This window comes from Euprymna scolopes, chromosome 37 (assembly GCF_053919585.1).
Source record: "Euprymna scolopes isolate OS-2025 chromosome 37, ASM5391958v1, whole genome shotgun sequence".
Classification (NCBI taxonomy): Eukaryota; Metazoa; Mollusca; class Cephalopoda; order Sepiida; family Sepiolidae; genus Euprymna; species Euprymna scolopes.
In genome coordinates, this window is record NC_136518.1 from 35,934,557 (window position 1) to 35,948,708 (window position 14,152).

The 14,152-nt window shown below is 31.6% G+C and overlaps 1 protein-coding gene across 1 annotated transcript in view; it reads right to left on the minus strand.

The window, feature by feature from the left end:
* The window catches only part of LOC145261168 (centrosome and spindle pole associated protein 1-like), a 174,948-nt gene that overhangs the window by 157,247 nt on the left and 3,549 nt on the right, over positions 1-14,152 (minus strand). The window lies entirely within an intron of this gene.

Sequence of the window (14,152 nt, forward strand, 5' to 3'; positions counted from 1 at the left end):
ACCAGCATCACTACTTCTGGAACTGCTGAAACCGGATGATGGATAATTGGCCTTGAATGAATAGGTATGTAAGACTATTGAGGATGTCCAGAGAATGGGGTTGGAGGAAAGACCTCAGCCGCCAAAAGTACAAACTACCCGAGCTACCAGGGCAGCAATAAAAATGGTTAATGCTGCTCTCCAGAGACTTGTCCCGACACATCCCTCACGGAGCTGAACAGGATCTCTTATGCTGCAGGACCCTACATTATTAGAAAAATAGTCCCTAAATTTCAAAAACAAAAAACAATGGGAGTCTGGAGCACATGTACAACATGAAAAGAAACTTGAATTTTAAAAATCTCTATCATTCGAATAATTATATAGAAGCAATTGGATTCCTGAAAAAGAATTTCAAAAACTACCTGGTGAATACACCCGGTGAACCAAATGCAAGAGAGATTCAAGCAATTGAACTTAAAGGGGTGGTTAGAAATTTAAAAAGATGTTTGAAAGTTGGAGTATATGTGAGACAGCAGGTGAATGTCTGACATCTGGTCGGATGCCCCATCTCAAGTTTGAAAAAACTGATAAAATTGAAAAAAAAAAAAAGCAAAAACAAAAGTAAAAAAACACAACTTTCATTCATTTCAGAATTTTGTTAATTGTATTTTAATTCAATAAATGTTCAAATAATTAATGTTTTATTTTATATTATTGGATTACTTTAGGGTAATTGTTTTTAACTAAAAGTTATCTGAAACTTTGACATTTTCGGATAGGATATTTTTTCATTGTTCTTCATCCCTTTAAGGAGTTCTTATAAAACGAAAATTAAAGAATTGTCAAAAAAAAAAAAAGAAAAGAAAAAAACACGGTAATGGAGATGTAACAATAGTTCAAGAGTACAATGTTTGAGAATGACAAATATGAACAAACATCTTGCTGCCCAACTCCCTACATAGTATTTCTGTAAATTTGATCCCAAATAGTAGTCCCTTACATGAAAGTGGCACTGTGCTTTGTTTGGCATGAAAATAACAGTAAAAAAAAAATACTGAATCGGGAGCAAAAGCCTTAGACTGGTCAAGATCAAAATGAACCCTAACAACCATCTTTTGAGTGGTAATTATAGAATCAAGAGACTGGACAGTTTTCAAATTAAAATAATGAAGAACAGCACCAGAGTCATCAAGAGAAAAATTTTAAGTAAAGAAAATGCAGAAAATTTTTTGCGAAGTATGTGTCTGTCACTGAACAAAGGTAGCTGGCATAGGTGCTGCTGTGCTAGAGGTGGATAAATCTGAGGGAGATAACTACTATAGACTAAAAACAAAATGCATATTTCACAATAATATTTAATACTTTTTGTATTTCTTATATTTTGTATTTTTTTAGAATTTTATACTATTTTTTAGAATTTTGTATTTTTTTTTTAGAATTTTATACTATTTTTTAGAATTTTGTATTTTTTTAGAATTTTATACAATTTTTTAGAATTTTGTATTTTTTAGAATTTTATACTATTTTTTAGAATTTTGTATTTTTTTAAGAATTTTATACTATTTTTTAGAATTTTGTATTTTTTTTAAAAATTTTATACTATTTTTTTGAATTTTGTATTTTTTTAGAATTTTATACTATTTTTTAGAATTTTGTATTTTTTTTAGAATTTTATACTATTTTTTAGAATTTTGTATTTTTTTAGAATTTTATACTATTTTTTAGAATTTTGTATTTTTTTAGAATTTTATACTATTTTTTAGAATTTTGTATTTTATTTAGAATTTTATATTATTTTTTTGAATTTTGTATTTTTTTAGAATTTTATACTATTTTTTAGAATTTTGTATTTTTTTAGAATTTTATACTATTTTTTAGAATTTTGTATTTTTTTTAGAATTTTATATTATTTTTTTGAATTTTGTATTTTTTTAGAATTTTATACTATTTTTTAGAATTTTGTATTTTTTTAGAATTTTATACTATTTTTTAGAATTTTGTATTTTTTTAGAATTTTATACTATTTTTTAGAATTTTGTATTTTTTTTAGAATTTTATACCATTTTTTAGAATTTTGTATTTTTTTTAGAATTTTATACCATTTTTTAGAATTTTGTATTTTTTTAGAATTTTATACTATTTTTTAGAATTTTATATTTTTTTAGAATTTTATACTATTTTTTAGAATTTTGTATTTTTTTAGAATTTTATACTATTTTTTAGAATTTTGTATTTTTTTAGAATTTTATACTATTTTTTAGAATTTTGTATTTTTTTAGAATTTTATACTATTTTTTAGAATTTTGTATTTTTTTAGAATTTTATACTATTTTTTAGAATTTTGTATTTTTTTTAGAATTTTATATTATTTTTTAGAATTTTGTATTTTTTTAGAATTTTATACTATTTTTTAGAATTTTGTATTTTTTTAGAATTTTATACTATTTTTTAGAATTTTGTATTTTTTTAGAATTTTATACTATTTTTTAGAATTTTGTATTTTTTTTAGAATTTTATACCATTTTTTAGAATTTTGTATTTTTTTAGAATTTTATACTATTTTTTAGAATTTTGTATTTTTTTAGAATTTTATACTATTTTTTAGAATTTTGTATTTTTTTAGAATTTTATACTATTTTTTAGAATTTTATACTATTTTTTAGAATTTTGTATTTTTTTAGAATTTTATACTATTTTTTAGAATTTTATATTTTTTTAGAATTTTATACTATTTTTTAGAATTTTGTATTTTTTTAGAATTTTATACTATTTTTTAGAATTTTGTATTTTTTTAGAATTTTATACTATTTTTTAGAATTTTGTATTTTTTTAGAATTTTATACTATTTTTTAGAATTTTGTATTTTTTTAGAATTTTATACTATTTTTTAGAATTTTGTATTTTTTTTAGAATTTTATATTATTTTTTAGAATTTTGTATTTTTTTAGAATTTTATACTATTTTTTAGAATTTTGTATTTTTTTAGAATTTTATACTATTTTTTAGAATTTTGTATTTTTTTAGAATTTTATACTATTTTTTAGAATTTTGTATTTTTTTTAGAATTTTATACCATTTTTTAGAATTTTGTATTTTTTTAGAATTTTATACTATTTTTTAGAATTTTGTATTTTTTTAGAATTTTATACTATTTTTTAGAATTTTGTATTTTTTTAGAATTTTATACTATTTTTTAGAATTTTATACTATTTTTTAGAATTTTGTATTTTTTTAGAATTTTATACCATTTTTTAGAATTTTATACTATTTTTTAGAATTTTATACTATTTTTTAGAATTTTATACTATTTTTGTATATTTTTAAAAATCCTTATTCCTTTATGTTTTTATCCTCCTATTCTACCATTTGTTTATCATTTATTTTATATTTTGATGTTTTATCTTTTTTACCTTTATTCTATTACTTATTTCGGTAAATATTACCTTATGCGACAATAGAACACCGACCACTCTTATTTGGTTTTCTAGGGGTATTCGAGGTCACTGACAACAAATCTGATAATCAAACCTGTTGCAAATTTACCGTTTGTATGGTATGAACCCCTGGTATCTGGGACTACTTTGCCCCATTTCTCCACCTTCATTAATGCTATGCATGATCAGTTTCTAACTGAAATGTGCAGATGCGCATAGTTACTTGACGTTTCACAAGGCGCATGAATACATGGCAAACATTTTGAATGACAAGAAATATTTTTCATAAAAAAAAAATGTGGTTCATTTTTTGCATGTGTTACTTAGCTTTTTAACTGATCTAAAAAAATTAAGTTTTCACAAGCGGTTTACAAAAACATATTTTCATGTTTTCCATTCTTTTTTGGAGGGGTATTCAATTATAGAACTTGTGTAGTTTAACAGGTGTTTCTTCAGTTTAATTAACCGTTTTTTCTGTAAGTAAGGCGCCGACATTTACTGCTTAGAATACCCTTTAACATTTTACGAAAATTTGGTTTACATTGGGGAGGGGGACGGTTGAAGGGCGGGGGTGGTGGTGGCGCCCAACCCCCTCCCTACTCGGTAAATGTCGGCGCCTTACTTATAGATAAACGGTTGTGTCAGAATTTTTGACGCCCTTAACACAAAACTGCAAATAAAATATACAAAACTCGTAAGTTCTCTTTTTAAAGTGGTTTGTTTAATTTCTTTATGGAATATACTTCCAAAATAAACTATTAAAGTTTTTAAAAAATAATAGCAATATTATTTTTTTATTTTTTAAAAAAACAGTGTTTACAAAGTGCCTGCGTACACTCATGCAGCCATTTTTCCTACATAATGAAATGAAGTGAATTTTACGAGTTAAATTTTTTCAATTTAAAAATCTATAAAAATTTTTCTATTGGTTCAATTTTTACGATATTTTCAGGTTTAATGTGAAATTTTATGCTCTTTTCAATAAACTGAATATAATATTCTAGACAAACGTCTTTTTTTTTAAATTTAGCCCCCATTTTAAAATATCTATTAAAATGAAAATAATTCATTTTCTCACGTCAGATTTATATATTACAAATTGAAGATAAAAGATCAACAAATAAAATAATCTAATTTAAAACAAAAAAAAGAATAGTTTTGTGCAAATTTACCTGTAAAGTCAAAAGTTTAAAAACCACGTTGATTTTTTTTCTGCAAGTGAAACCTCACATTTTAGTTATATTGTCCAGTAAATATTGGATACCTTCATTTCATCCAATGTTTTATTTTTTTTAGATTAAAAAGAAATTCACTGAATAAAGAAGAAATGAAATATATTAAATCAAAAACTCATGTATTTCTTTAAGAGAATATAAAAAAAAATGGAAAATTGGTGGCACGATTTCTGTTTAAAACTGATGAATGAAATGTGATTATTTTTCAAGTACGGGGACCCATATTTTCACGCACAAGTCACGACGGTAATACATATGTGTTTTTATGTTTTTGAAATAAATAATTATGGCCCTTTTAGGCATCCATATTTTACAACTGGAAGAAAGAGAAGAAATACCGTTTTGCTAACAGTGACGAAAATGCGGTCTTTTCGAATGGTTGCTTAAAAAATTCTTTTATTTAAAAAGTACATGGAATATAAAATTACATGGAATATAAAATTATGGATAAATTCTTATAAATGAAGAATAGAAGCACTCATTTATTAGTATTTTTTTTATAGGTAAGTGATTTTTGGCATTTATTAGATTTGGATTAAGTTAAAATTTGTTGAATTATGTGAAATCTTTTTTTAAAGAAAATCGATTAAAAACAAATATTGCATATGTTTTTCGCTTTTTTTTTTTTTTTTTTTTTTTTTACAAAGGCATCACCACATTATCAAGGCCCAGAGGCCACTCAAGGATAAGGGTTAAAGAGTGTACAGTAGAAGTTGGTCAATATAGTAATCATTAGTAATGAAAATTTGGTAAATTTAATAACTTATAAGGAACGGCTCATCAAGAACTTATTTACTTTAGACTTGAACAAAACCATATTGTAGTCAGCCGGAAAGCAGGAAAACGGAAGACAATTCCACAGGCGTGCAGTTCTAAGAAAGAAGCTTTGTTCATGGAATCTACGTTTAGGTTTAGGCACAGATAAAGAGTGGGGGAAATTATTGATAGTGTTTACAGCTAGACGAGTGTTTCTTGTGAAAGTTTGGCGAGGGGGGACCATAGATTGAAGCTCAGTTGAACACTTTCCATGAAAATAACGATACATCAGAGACAAACTCGCCACATCTCTTCTATGAGATAGAGGTTGCAAGGAGGAGAAAAGGACATCTCCTACGAGGCTACGAAGTCTATTTTGAACTCTATCAAGGCAGGACAAGTTCTTTCTAGCAGCTCCTGCCCAGATGTGGCAACAGTATTCCATCCTTGGACGTACCTGGCTCTTATATAGATAGAGAATAGCATCAGCAGTGAGATATCTACTGGATCGATAGAAAGATCCCACCATTTTTCCAGCGGCCTTGGCAACAGATTTGATATACGTGTTCCATTTAAGATCAGGAGTAATGGTCAAGCCCAGAAGCTTGTCAAAACTTGAGGCCTCCTGAAGACGAGAGCCATTCATTTCAATTGATGACAAATGTGGATTAGAATGTTGATGATGTAAAGAGAGAAGCTTGGTTTTAGATGCATTAAAAGTAACCAGCCACTCCTTTCCCCATTGTACTACGTGCTCAAGATCAGAGGAGAGAGAATTGGAGAGAACTTGCTCGTTTATTGTCTTAGATGTGGTACCATAAATGGTAGTGTCGTCAGCATAAATGTCTACAAATGATGTAAGGATATGATTTGGAAGATCATTAATGTAGATCAGGAAAAGAGTTGGGCCCAGGATGGATCCTTGAGGGACACCGGCATTAATATTGTGAGCTTCTGATTTTTGCCCCTCAACTACTACTCTTATGAATCTATCAGAAAGAAATGATTTAATAATTGAGAAGACTTTTCCAGCTATACCATAGCTAGCGATCTTATGAAGTAAACCTTTATGCCATACCCTATCAAAGGCTTTAGATATGTCAAGAGCAATTGCCCTAGAAAGATTGCCACCATCGAGAGATTTGCTAATCCTATGCGATATAACTGTAAGGACATCTGCTGTAGATCTAGCAGAACGGAAACCATATTGAGTGTCACTAAGAAGGTTATTTTTGTTGAGATGTTTGATTACTTCTGTATTTAATACAGATTCTAGCAACTTACTCATGACGCACAGGAGACTTATTGGCCTGTACTGAGAGGGGGATGAGCGATCACCTGAATTCTTAAATACAGGGCATACTGATGAGATTTTCCAGGGAGATGGGAAACTATTCTCCTTAAGACAACGTTTAAACAGTTTTGTAAGTATGGGCGCTAGTTCAGGTTGAAGTTTTTTGAGTACTATAATTGGAATACCATCAGGGCCAGTTGCTTTACTGGAATCAAGGTTTTTGATTAGTTTGGCAACATCACGTACAGATATACGTATATCACATAGCGTGTTTTCTGATACAAGAGGAAATATTGGGGGTTGGCGGTCTTGGTCGCAAAGGGTAGAATTAGCTGCAAAGTTCTTGACAAAGAGTTTGGCTTTGTCTGATGCTGACGAGATTACCTCAGATCCATTGATAATAGTTGGGATGGAGCACACGCTTCTGTTCAGGATTCTGTTTGCTATTTGCCAAAACTGGTGGGAACCAAGCCGCTGCTCAGCTACTTTGGACTTAACAGATTGAGCATACAACTCTCTTGCGTTCCTTATTACTTTCTTACAATGGTTGCTGGCAGTCCTGAAAACGGCTTTAGTTTCCATACATCTATTACGTTTGAAGCAGTGGAAAAAGTGATTTCTGTGCGCAATGGCAGCAGCACATTCTGGAGAGAACCATGGCTGGCTGTTAGGTTTTTGCTGAAACTTTTTAGAGGGTATGAAATGGTCAATACCTACAATTAACCATTCAGTTAGGTCTAATACTATAGAGGACACATCCTTTTTAAACATGGAATGCAGAGGTAGATCAGATATAAATGTACGGAAGCTATCCCAGTCAGCCTTAGTGTATCGATATACTGTACGATGAAGAGGTACGTCTGGGGACTTATTACATTTCATTTTTATCTTAATTGATACAACAGAGTGGTCGGAAGATCCAAGAGGCGACAGAACAGAAACTGAACATAGTTCAGGGCAAGTTGTGAGAAAAAGGTCTAGTAGGCTCGCATACTGGCCGTCATTATCGGGCACACGGGTAGGTTCCTGAACAATCTGAGTGAGGTCATAGGCAATGGAGAAATCATGACAGAACCTCCCCTCATCATCGGTCTTGTTTGAGTGGGTCAACCATTCGACGTTGTGAACATTGAAGTCTCCACATACGTGAATGTTAGCTGAAGGATAAGTAGAAAGGACTTGGTCAATTTTCTCAGATATGCTTTGAAAGATAGTAACTCCGCTGTTGTGGGGGCGATAGAGAGTAAATATAAATGCAGTAGTGTGAGCTAAAGCAACCCGGAAGCACATATAAGGTAAGTTAGGATCTTCCCTGGAGATGTCCCTCCCACATGGAAAGCTATCTTTAATATAGGCACATATTCCATGCCCATGGCGATCTTGGGGGTCAGATTTAGAAGTTAAGTTAGAGTATCCTGTAATTGCAAACTCATCAAGGGAAATAGCCTGTCCAATGCCAGTTTCACTTAAAAATAAAAGGTCTGGTTTAGTCTCCTGTAATTGGGTTTCAACCTCTGGAAGGTTAGAACGTAGACCCCTGATGTTGGAGAAGGAGACATGGTAGTAGGGGTCTACGTTGGAAGTTGGAGAACCGGGTTTAATCGTGTATTTTTTTTTGAAACTTGTCATGATGAAATTTTGGAATTTGTGGACTAGGTCGACAGATTTACTTAGAGCAGGACAGAGAGGGGAAACTAAGAGAGAAAAAGAAACGAAGAATTTTTTTTTTTTTTTGTACCACATGATAAGGTAAAGCCGTAACAATTACCCACTAATATGGCATCGAGAGGCCCCACCAGAAGCTACTGCATGGTCCAGATTCCATTCACCAAATGGCAATACAGCAGCCCCAGTACTTTGCACCTGCTGATAGGACAGCCTCCTTAGTGGTTAATCCAAGGTTCGGGTCCCTGACTATCAGGCGGATAACGTCAGCCCAGACAAAACGTTTACCTCCAGCACCCTTACTAGTGACATGGCTACAAGGATAGACATAGAAACAGAAAATTTCCACCTACTCTGCCAACTGTTCGCGCAAAAATACTGCCAACCTAGAAAACAGCTTGAACCTTTTATTTTAAAATTTAGTCTTTGCTCGTTTTATTGAAAAAAAAAAGGTTTGAAATTACATTATTCATGTTGTTATAAGCTTCGAAAAATAGCAAGTCTAATTAATCAAATGTTTATCACTCCTTTTGTAATGGCGACTTCTGACACCCCTACAGAAGCAGTGCTTCTGTAGGGGTGTCAGAAGTCGCCTGTTAAACTGCACAAGTGCACAAGTTCTTTAATTGAATACCCTCCGCAAAAAAATGGAAAACAGAATATTTTTGTAAACCGCTCGTGAAAACTTAATTTTTTAGATCAATTAAAAAGCATTAAAAAGTACGTAATAAAAAACGAACTATATTTTTTTTAAAAACATTATTTCAAATGTCCGCTAAAAAGATTTCTCCGCGATGTGATAAGTCACTTCACTACGCGCGTGCGCACGCGAACGCATCGTGTGAGAAAATACTACTGAAGGTGGTGAAATGGCGTAAAATAGCGTGGCTACCGAGAGTATCCAGTGGTATATATACCATGCAACCGGTAAATTTGCGACGGGTTTGATTATTATTAGCCCCTAAAAAAACAAAACAAATTAGAGTAGTCGGTGTTCTGTTGTAGCGTAACAACCCCTATTTCTTTGTTACCCTTATTTCTGTTATTATTTTATAATTTATACTTTGTAACTGATAATATATACAACAAATGAATGTTACCGAAGGCAAGATAAGTTACTCTTCTACTTGAGTAAATGTTTTATCAAGTCTATTAGGAACGAAAAAGATAATGACAGTTTTTATAAGTAGAGCCGCGATAATCGCTCCAAATTCGAAAATTAAACAAAATGCTGGTAGAATTATATTTTTGCATAATTAGTGACATTTATTGTATGGGTTTACCAGCTAAATGTCTATTTAAAAAAAAATTCTTCAAAACACCTTTTCGTGATGGTGTTATTTGTAAACAAATACCAATTTATTTGCTGTTGAGATACGACGCAAAAATGTAAAGAACTGGTCACCGTTGTCAGAATGAATAAATGAATACTTTTTTTTTCTAAAGAAGAAAAGCGAAAAAATATTTAATTAAAAAAATAACTTAAAAAATAAAACAAACATAAAAGTTACGATCTTCAACACACGAATAAATTAAACCATAACAATGATGTTCACTTTAAAACCAATAATTCATAACAACCCGACGTTTTTTAAAAGAAATTTAAAAAAATAAACTTTGCAAATTTCGAATGTTTTTAATTTTTGAATTACCTGATGTTGTTGCCAAGGTTTTGTTGTTAGCGATAGAGCGGAAGATACACATTTTTTTTTTTTCAGAGGAAAATTATATGCTGGTCGCTGATTGGTCAAAATATAACCGCAAAAATCATAAGAATTGTTGATAAATTGATCACTTACTTAGTATTAGTATTAGTTTTACTAATAACGAAACCATGTATAATTTTTAACCTTGGTTGATAAACATGTTTTTACAGTTTTTTAAAACTTTGTGATATCATAGACCATTTCACTTTCTACTTAAGACACCAAACTCTCTCTCTCTGTCTCATTTTCCCACCCTCCCGCACCCTCATCAAGCTTGTTTATTATCTAAAAATTTTATTTTTGTTTCTATTCAGAGTGCCCTTTTTGGGGGAACTGGGTTTTCCCCGCATTAAAAACCGACTTTGTGTCTAATTCTCGAGGGGAGGCAAGTAAATCATCATCACCACCACCATCACCATCACAATCAGCTTCAATATTATTCATCAATCGGCGGTTGCTACTGGCAACTAAGATAAACATCCTGGCATGTTTTGTTGATTGATTAACGTAAAAAAAAAAAAAAAAAAAATCATTCATTCATTTACTCGTGTGTGTGTGTGTGTGTGTGTGTGTGTGTGTGTGTGTGTGTGTGTGTGTTTGGCATTCTTTTCTATAAATCGATCCATCAATAAAAAAAACAAAAACAAAAAAAAACACCTGAAAACAAAGTAAACTTTCGTTAGTACTTGGGCTACTATTACATTTGTTCATTCTATGTAGCGGCCAAAATCAAAATGAGTAAATTCGTTTGTAATTGTTGCACATTAGGCATTGGCAAATGATTGTAAAAAAAAAAAAAAAAAAAAATACGCATGATTCCGTGACGTCAGATTTGTGTTAACTATACAAACTATGGAAAAGCAGACTCTTGAAAATTTGCTATGTTATTGCTCTACATCAGAGGACTAATTTTTATGATTTCAGATTCAAATGAAAGAAATTGGAATACAACATACTAAAGTTTGATTATCACAGCTGGCGAATTTAAAACATGTAGTCTGGACGTAAGGACACTTTAGAAGAACAATATGCAATGATATTCTGTTTTAAACTTGGAAAAATGCCACAGAAATGTATGGAATGCTTCAAACTGCTTTTGTATGAATCAAGCATCAGTTTTTGAGTGGCATATGAGATTCAAGAAAGGCAGGGAGTCTGTGAGGGATGATGAGAGATGTGAAAGGAGTAAGGAAGTCAGAACACCAGAGTTGATTGGCCAAATAAAGAATTTCATAGATAAGGACCGTCATATGTCTATAGAGACAATAAGTGCATAGTTTGATTCAGTGTGGGAATTGTATACAGTTATTTGTGAGGAACTGAAGAGGCAGAGAATTTGCACAAAGTTTGTCCCAAGAGTGTTCAGAGAAGATCAGAAATTAAGATGTCAACATAGAATGGAGATGTTCAAGTTAATCAATTCAGATCCTGCAGTTCTTGATGCTCTGGTGGCCTACGATGAAAGCTGGATCTGCTATAACCCAGAGACCAAGAGATGTCTTCCCCCCCCCTCACGATTGAAGCAAATTTTTCTGGTTGAAGTTCGCTGTATTCATCATGTGAAACCATATTATGATGGTGATGTTGAGTAAAAACAAATAATAAATAATGAACAAATTTAAAAATATTTGGGATGTTGATTGATTGTATTTACATTATTTTTGGTCAACATTTACATGCTAATATTCGACTAGGTTTGAGAAAAGGACGTAGAATGATGGAACGCGTACATTTTCATAACTATCAGAATAAAAATGACCATTCAAGAAAAAGGTTGTAGCCGTGATCAATGTTTTTTAGGTGTGTCTTAACACTTATATTTTTTGAAAATGACATGCAATGTTTATAACCAAAATAGAACCGTGTAACCGATACTGTGAAAGCAAGAATGTGTCAAAGCTGTGATATCAGGACTCATATTTCTCCATAAAAAATCTGGCCAAAATCAATTTCACTGTGACTTTGAGTCCGGAGATGTGACACATTGTGGTGGATATCAAAGATAACTTGAAGATAAGTCAGAACAAGAGGGCGAGATGAATCTGTTATCACAGATGTTCTGCATGTTTGTAGTGGACACAGGCAGGTATGTAAATTAATCAGTTCTAAAGTTTTTAGATGTACTAGTCTGTGGCCATTTATTGTACATCAATATCCAAATGTGATGACATAGAATTTATAGGAAGGTTTGGAGATGTTTTGCTGATGCTTGGATAGCACCAGTTTTCACACATATGTATTTATGTGTTCAATATACAAGCGTACCATTGAAATCAAAGCAACAATTTGGAGACAATATAAAAGACTTTCTTGTTTGCAAAACTGATTCAGTTTGTAAGTACATGTACAAAGAGAGTGTAATTAGAATTATGTGCGGGTGTATAGACATAGAAAGTAGGGGTTTATGTATCAAATTGTGTGTTTCTGTGTGAACGCATATAAAGGCAAAATGTTCACATGATGCTTGCTATAAAATTGAATTCACGATAATGTTTTCAACAAAGTCTGAGTAGGAGACTGTGTGCATGTGCATATATGTGTGTAGGTGTAAGATGAGAAAAGTATATACCAGATTAGTGCATTTGTGTGCAAGTACATTGACAAAATGTTTGTTATAGCAGTCCCCAGGTAAAGGTTTGGGATGTGTCACAATCGAAGCCAGTTGGATAAAAGAGACTGAATTTTGCCTGACAGCTCTTTTTATAATTACAATAGTAACAGCACCTGGCGTTTCCAAAGGGCAGACAACTCGGGTCTGAAAACGCCTCCAACTGTGCATCTGTGTAATAATGTTTTAGAAAGAGAAGTGATGCTACAAAAGTGAGACAAGGCATTTGCTGCTGCATTCTGATCGCTGGGGATATGAGGAAATATTTGGCTGATGTTTGGCAGCATCACTTCTATATGAATCCATGTTCAAATACAAGTATACAATAATGAAAACAAAGTAACTGGAAAACAATAAAGTATAGGAAAACATTTATTTGTCACAAACTTGACTGGACTTGCTATAAAGTTGTGTTCTTGAGAATGTCTACAAAGAGAATCTATAAATGATGTGTTTTGTATGCGTGTGTGTGTAGGTGTAAGTAGATGAAAGTCTTACATTCTGAATAATGTGTTTTGTGTGAAGAGGACACATAACGTTTGCTGGGTGTTTTCATAGCAGCTGCCAGACTACTGGAGGATTTATAGTGTATTTGTAGGGAAAATCATAAGTTATCAGGAAAGCATGTGTGTGTGCTTTGTAGAGTTTGGTTGCTTGGCAAGAAAAAGAAAAAAAATGTCGGCTTGCAGTTACTGTTATACTTAATGATCATGCATGAGTAACACAAACTCTTGCTATCTCTATGCAAATGAGACTATACCAGATGCATAAAAAGAACTGTGGAATAAGGCATGTTACAGAGACAGACACATATGACAGACTGTTTAAGGTGATTAGAAAACCTGTGAGCAGAAAAAATCAAACATTTAAATTGACTTTCAAACTAGAGTATTGTTTTTTGAGGTGAGGCCCAATGGAAAAAAAGAGGTGAATTTGCTCGTGCAGTGTTTTCATAGCATTAATAGTAGTGCCAACAAAGTTACAAAAGGGAGATAATTCATGTTTGGAATTGCCTTCTGATGGTGTGTGTGTGTGCGTGTTGTTTTTTTTTGTTGTTTTTTTCAAATATAATTATCCACTGACACGTATTTTGTTGTCTACGACTCATAAGAGTGGCTGAATCTCGCTAGATTTAGCTTCAGCTTAAGTTTTCTCATAATTGTGTGTGTGTGTGTGTGTGTAAATGTATTGAAAAGGGTAAGGTAATGCTACATATGTTAAATATTGCTGGTAAATTGTAAAACAAAATGGAATTGGTGACTTTAACAAGTGTGAACATAAGTGAGCAGTAATCAGCATATATCACAAATCGACAACCTAAGAGTTAAGGCTCACTGTAAGATATATAGTCAAAGGTTCATGGTCAAATGTGCTGTAATAATGTTTTGTGGGTTTCGTTCATCTCCAAAAAAAAAAAAAAGAAATGCCAGATGTTGCTGTTGTAAGTACTGCTTTTCAAAATTCAACAAGTG